General features: G+C 37.7%; 1 pseudogene; it reads right to left on the minus strand.

Moving 5' to 3' along the window:
- Positions 1–2,733: 2,733 nt before the first annotated feature.
- On the minus strand, positions 2,734–3,920 carry LOC117999635 (annotated as a pseudogene).
- Between the last annotated feature and the right edge of the window lie 1,686 nt (positions 3,921–5,606).

Consider the following 5,606-nt stretch of genomic DNA (forward strand, 5'->3'; position numbering starts at 1 on the left):
GCTCTGCACTGAGCAGGGAACCCATTGTGGGATTCGATCCCAGGACCCTGAGATCATGACCTGAGCTGAAGGCAGACGCTTAAACATCTGAGCCACCCAGACACCCTGGTCTTTATTTCATTTATTTTCACTCTGATCTATATTATTTCCTTCCTTCTGCTAACTTCCAGCTTAATCTGTTGGGAGTGTATATATTTCTGATTGTTATATCTTCTTGATGTAGTGACCCCTTATCATTATATATAATGAACTTCTTTCTCTTTTTACCAATGACTAAACTTTAGGTCACTGTTTTTTTAAAGTTGTATTTAAAAAAAAATCTTTAATTGAAGTATAGTTGACACGTAATATTATATTAGTTTCAGGTATAAACTCACTTTTAATTATTCTGTTTACTCTATCAACTGTTTCTTTTGGTGTTCCTCTATTTATGTAGATGTCCCCTTTCCAATGTTTTGTCTTTCTGGCTTTTGAAATTACCAGTTGTTTGCTCATATTTGCATTTTAGATTTCCTGATTTATTTTTTAAACGTTGGTTCTGATTATATAGTGATTTGTCCTTGGAGATTTTAGTTGTAATATAGGGGTTATGGGCATAGGAGTCTCCATAGGACACTCTGTCCTGCCTCTCCAATTTGAAGACAAACACTCCTTGCTTTAGTCAGAGCTCATGAGTCCCTATAGCCTGCAGGTGAGTGTGGGAAGATGGTAGTGTACAGAAAGCCCATCTTTCCTGAAAGCTGTTCCACAAGATATCACCTAGAAGGATACCCAGCTTCCCTCCTTTGCTCCGTGAACTAACTCATATTCTGAGTTTGAAGATTACATAGAACCAACCATGCTTCTCTGCATAGCAATCTTCTGAACATGGTTTCAGCTCAGATCTGTTTAAGTCCTATTTCTCCAAAGGTATAACTCATTATGCTTTCAGTCTTTTAGGAATTCTTCAAAATGGCAGGCCCACTATTGCATTCCTGTTTTGTTGTCCAGCTTTATAACAGATTTAAATTCTTGTGAAGTACATTTTCTGTCATTTCTCATGCTATTTTGTGGGAGGTAGGTAGACATCTCATGTCAAATTAAAATGCAATTATTTTCTTATCTTGATAATACCCTGTAATTTCTCTACTGCAGTTTCAGAGGAATGATAAAAGCAAATGGGTATTGCCTCTACTAAAAGAGCCATAAACCAAGGGGAACTGAGTTGCATATGTCAAGGATTTAACATTGATACATTTTATGCCATCTTGAACTCCACCAGGAAGCATCATCCTTCCTCAATGAGTTTCTTGGGACCAGCCATTTCAATTAAGTTGTTTATATTACCAAGCCCATTTGTACAAGCACATGCTTAGCTGCCCTGCATGATAGCATAATGGACGGGTTAAATGACGGAGATAAAGCATTCTATCTAACTGAAGTCCTTGTGTTTGTGCATTCACATGTAGACCTAGGCACACATAAATTTCTTCTCAAGACCAGACACATTGCACACACATTCCTTCAGGACTTAATATAGAATCTCATACTATATGAAGTTATTTTGATCCCTTTAAGGTTGGATATGTGCTCTTCCACTGTGCTGCAAGCACTCTATTATTCCAACGTCTGTGCTCACATTACCCTGTACTGTAATTTTTTTTCTCTCTTTGACCTTCCCCAACCCCTTACCTTCCATTGCATCTGAGCTCTTTGAGTACAGACTGATGGATACCTTATTCATCCTTATCTTTCAAAGATGATTTAATATAGTCTGTCACATGGTGAATATTATGGGATCAAAAAATATATTTTAAAGATTGATACACACAGACATATATACACAGAGTTAGATATTTATATATAATGTCAATCATATAGACAATAAATGCAATTGTTATAATAAATAATTCTATCTCACTTTAGCTACTTGACCATATGTATACTCAAAAGCTATTTGTTTCTAAATATGATCAGTACATATTTACATAAATATATCTACTCTTTCCTCATATAAAGCATATATAGACTTAAGCTACCCAAGTGGTTTTATCTTAATAATTTTATGTTTATAATATAAATTTTATAATCTCTATAAACATGCACACAAATATGTTTGTATATATACACAAAATATGATATTTTCTTTTATTTTTTTTATGTTCAGTTAGCCACTGTATAGTACAGCATTAGTTTTTGATGTAGTGTTCAATGATTCATTAGTTAAATATAACACCTAGTGCTCATCACAACACGTGCCCTCCTCAATACCCATCACCCTGTTACCCCTCCCCCCACCCTTCCCCTGCTCTGAAACCCTCAGATTGTTTCCCAAGGTCCATAGTCTCTCATGACTCATCTCCCTCTATGATTTCTCCCCCTTTGGATTTCTCTCCCTTCCCCTATGGTCCTCCGTACTTATGTTCCACATATGAGTGAAACCATATGATAATTGTCTTTCTCTGATTGACTTACTTCACTTAACATAATCCCCTCCAGTTCTATCCATGTCAATGCAAATGGTGGGTATTCATCTTTTCTGATGGCTGAATAATATTCCATTGTATATATGTGCCACATCTTTTTTTTTCTTTTTGAGCTTTTATATTTGAGTTTATTCTTCATTTAACTTTTAAAACACTACTATAGTTGAATATTAAAACAAAAACAATAGCAAGTAGTGAGTTATGATTATAGTCCTTCACTCATTCACTACTACATATAAAATGCCAGCAGTGGTATTCACTGGCCCCGTTAAGAGTTTTGACACTGAACACCACCCCTGGGATGATGTTCATCCCTCATAGGCTTCCCTATTGTAATGGTGCCATCTTTCCTGATTTGGATCAAAGTCTACCAGTTCTACCTGGTCCATTTCATCAGTCTGTTCTACTTCCTTCCTCTCAGGTAGGAGTTTTTCCAGCAAAGAGAGTTTATCAGGAGAGAGAAATCCATTCTCAGGAAAGTTTACCTTAAATTCAGTGATTAGGCGACCCTTCTCATATGGTCTGGGATAAATTGGCATGCCTTCATTTAGCACACACTTGATATCTCCATGCTTGACAATTTGACCTGGTTGAGAGGTGATGATGATGGTTTGGTTGTCAAGAGTAGATACTGGCTTTTGAAAGCCGCACAGTGCTTCAACCAGCTGTATGGCCATACACATGAAAAGGTCTTCTCCTTGTGGAGTAAAAACAGCGTGGTCCTTCTGATCTAAAACGATAATATCTCCTGGTTCCAGTCCTGGTTCTTGGTCTCCTTCACCATGGAATGTTATCTTCTGGCCATCCTTCATGCCTTTGTCAATATGAACTTCTAGAATCTTCTTCTCTCAAACTATCTTCCTCCCATTGCAGCTTTTACATCTATCTTTGGGACTGATCCATTCCCCATGGCCCTGGCACTCCATGCACACAGATTGAATTTGCTGAACCATTCCAGGTCCTATCTGATGAATTCTTATTTGCATTCCAGTACCTCGGCAATTGGGACAACATTCGACTGCTCCTTTCTTACCACCTCGGCCTTCACATTTATCTCAAATCACATTTTTCTGCAGAACTAGTTTTCTTTTTGCACCATTATATAAATCTTCTAAGGATACTGAGAGCTGATGCACACATTTTTACCTCTCCTTTCTCTCTGCATCCTTCCTTCTCCTCCAAAAAACATATCAAAGACGTCCATGAGGGAGCCAAAACCACCAGCAGCTCCACCTTCTTTAATTGTCTGTTCTCCTCCTTTGTCATATAATTCCCTTTTCTTTGCATCAGAGAGTACTTGGTAGCTTGAGAAATCTGTTTAAACTTCTCTCCTTCATTTGGATTCTTATCAGGGTGGTACTTCAAGGCCAGTTTCCTGTAGGTCTTTTTCAATTCCTCTTGGGTGGCATTGGGTTTGACCCCCAAAACATCATAGTAAGTGGTTTCTTTCACCATTTTCTACAGCTGGTGAGAGGGCCAAGGCCAGTGTGGGGGAGCGGGAAGGAGCGCATTGCTTGGCGCAGCTCCGGCAGCCACCGCTCCTCCGTGTCTCACCCAGCATTCTGGAAAGTCCCCTGTGCCACATCTTCTTTATCCATTCATCTGTTGAAGGGCATCTTGGCTCCGTCCATAGTTTGGCTCTTGTGGACATTGTTGCTATGAACATTGGGGTGCATGTGCTCCTTTTCACTACATCTGAATCTTTGGGGTAAATATGGAGGAGTGCAATTGCTGGTGGAAGGGTAGGTCTATTTTTAACTTCTTGAGGAACCTCCATATTCTTTTCCAGAGTGGCTATAGCAGCTTGCATTCCCACCAACAGTGTAAGAGGGTTCCCCTTTCTCCACATCCTCACCAACATTTGTTGTTTCCTGCCTTGCTAATTTTTGCTATTCTAACTGGTGTAAGGGTATCTCAATGTGGTTTTGATTTGAATTTCCCTGATGGCTAATGATGATGAACATTTTTTCATGTGTCTGTTAACCATTTGTGTCTTCTTTGGAGAAGTGTCTGTTCATGTCCTCTGCCCATTTTTTTGACTGGGTTATTAGTTTTTTGAGTGTTGAGTTTGAGAAGTTCTTTATAGATCTTGGATATCAGCCCTTTATCTATAATGTCATTTGCAAATATCTTCTCCCATTCTGTGGTCTGCCAGACTATGGTATTTTCAAAGATAAAGAGTGATTAGGAGAGGAAAAAGGGAATAATTGCTTCTTACTACTTTAATACTATGAGAAATTGGATGTTGATGACTTGGGAATTTGGTGTTTTTGGTTGTTCTGTTGTTTTATTTTATTTTATTATTTTGTTTTATTTTATTTTATTATTTTATTTTATTATTATTTTGTATTTCCTTTCTAGAATTAGGAATTGACAGAGTGGGAAAAAATGTTCTAGACCTTGAGGATGTGGGATGCTTACATGCATTGTAAAGTATTACATGTTTTTACACATAGTGTGTGTGGTTTGGTACATTTTTAATCAAGTATTGTTTTGTTTTAGGCATGGGAGCCAAGTGCTTTATTAAAACAAGTCCAAAAAGGGATCATTTTGTGGTATTTGCTGACTGGTCTCCAAAAGTAAAAACAACAAAAGTATCTTACATCTACATAAGAGTTGAGAAGCAAATGAGAAGAATCAAAAGAAATGGGCAAGAATATTACTTGAGAATCAAAGAGGAAAAGCTACCTACACACATTTGGCCTTTGAAAATATACACTTCAAACAAATACATCTGGATCTGTTTATGTTGAGTTTAAACAATTATACCTATAATCTCTGAATCTGACTCAGATCATGCCTCAGAAAAGGCTCAGTGACACTGAAAATGCATGACAGAGAGTTGACTTCAATCGACATCTCTGTGCCTTTTTTATGGGATGGATCTCTACTGTTGGGTTCAACTGTCTTGATATGAAATATCAATGAGTCTCTTGTTTATAGATAACAACATCCAGTAATTTTCCCAAGGTTCTCCAAAGTTTTTGACAGTTACCATGATTGTCCATTCAAATAGAGAGGTTGCATTCACGCTTTAACATTGAGGTTTCAGGGACCCACGAATGATCTGGAGGGTAGTGTGTATCATAACCATATTCTTATGTGTGTAATAAGAGCTATAGAAATTGCACCAGCTTGTGA

The sequence above is a fragment of the Mirounga leonina genome, unplaced genomic scaffold, assembly GCF_011800145.1.
Source record: "Mirounga leonina isolate KUSES-001 unplaced genomic scaffold, KU_Mleo_1.0 Mir_115, whole genome shotgun sequence".
In the NCBI taxonomy this organism is placed as follows: domain Eukaryota; kingdom Metazoa; phylum Chordata; class Mammalia; order Carnivora; family Phocidae; genus Mirounga; species Mirounga leonina.